This window comes from Triticum urartu, chromosome 5 (genome assembly GCF_003073215.2).
Source record: "Triticum urartu cultivar G1812 chromosome 5, Tu2.1, whole genome shotgun sequence".
Lineage (NCBI taxonomy): Eukaryota > Viridiplantae > Streptophyta > Magnoliopsida > Poales > Poaceae > Triticum > Triticum urartu.
Window position 1 is genome coordinate 563,812,599 of NC_053026.1, and position 1,589 is coordinate 563,814,187.

Below are 1,589 nucleotides of genomic sequence, written 5' to 3' on the forward strand. Positions count from 1 at the left end.
GCTGCCTATTTTCTTGCGCAGACTACTTTCCCGGCTACTCTGCCTTCGCCGCCCAAACCATCGAGGCCCATCGCGAGGCGCACCGTCAGGCAGGGGTCAACATCGCGCCGGACGCAAATCGGACGCTTGAGGAGCAGCTCTTGGCTGTCCAAGCGCGGCTGCAGCCGGCTCACCGGATGCTTCGCCGGCTCCAACGTGCCGGGGCGCAGGTGTTGGCCGCCCTCTGGCCTGGCGAGACGATCCCCCGCACCCCAAGCCGGACTGCCGACTGGCTGGAGGTCGTAGTCGGTCGCTTTGAAGCTTGGAAGGCATCGGTGGCCCGTCTTGGAGCCGGGCGGGCGTTGGAGTTCGTCCGAGCCTGGTACCCAGGGCTGAACCTGGACCAGCTGCGTACTTGGCGGCTGGAGGCCGACGCGAAGCTGGAGGAGGTGCGGCCGGCTATCGCCCAGCGCGCTTCGACGATCGCCGAGTGCACCGACATCAGCGTTTTTGCGCCTGAAATCAACGATGACGGCGTTGCCCAGCGGGAGGAGTGGTTCGGGCTGAACCCGGCGGTGGGCGAGGACTCGGCAAGATCGCCTCCAGCGACGAGGGCGAAGATGACGAAGAAGAGGACGGTGAAGACGTCGAGCCGGCTAGTGGAACAACCGGCCGGCCTCAGGCTGACCGTGCCTCCAGCAACGAGGCGCGCGGAAGCACGCCCTCTGCGGGAGGCGGTGATCAAGCCGAGGTTCGCCAGCCGGCCACTCCTTCAGCCGGCACAACTGTCTCCACCGACCAGCCCGGCTCGTCGGTCGCTCCGCCGGCTTAACCTGCCGTCCTTGTTTTTCCTGCTTGTTGCCTTTTGAACAATCTTTATTAAGCTTTCACAGTTCCACCCACTGGGGGTGTATCCAAACTATGTTGAATGCTGGCCTCTTGGAGGTCTTTTATGTAAATATTATTGTGTGCATGTTTGGTTTCATTCGCGTATGCTTTTTATCCTTAGGCTTTTTCCTTTGCCGCCTTCCCTCTTTGGGGAGGCAAGTACTCGAGCTTTCTTGGATTGAAGTGAAGTGAATGGAAACCGGCCAGCCGGCTACTCTGGTAGTCGGTCGGTGGTAGGCGGCAAACCGGCTGTCGTTATATTAGTCCGTTGGTCCCTAGCCATTTTTCATGTGGGCATACTTTCCTGCTTTTGACTTCTGCCAGCCGGACAGCCGGTTCTTCGAACTGCGACTTTGGCAAGAGTTAAGCTTGGGTGTCGGCACACTACTTGTCTGACCGCGGGTAGGACTTCTAATATAACTCCAGTCAGCCAGTCCCCGGGCCGACTAGTCGAACCCGCTGCCGGACGGAACAAGTAAATGAAATGACAAGGTCATAAGCATGACACTCTTCATTCATAGATAAAGGATGGCAGTCCTCGAGCCCTCCTCGGGGGGCTTATTGTCTCGTAATTAGTACAAAAGTTAGCGTGATATATACTGCATTTCAACTGTAAAACCTTCGAAGGAGGTTGGCGTTCCATGGTCATTCCGAATCCTTGCCGGAGTCGTCTCTCTTGCGTGCCTTGGGTTTCTGTGCATCGATTAGGTAGTAGGAGTCGT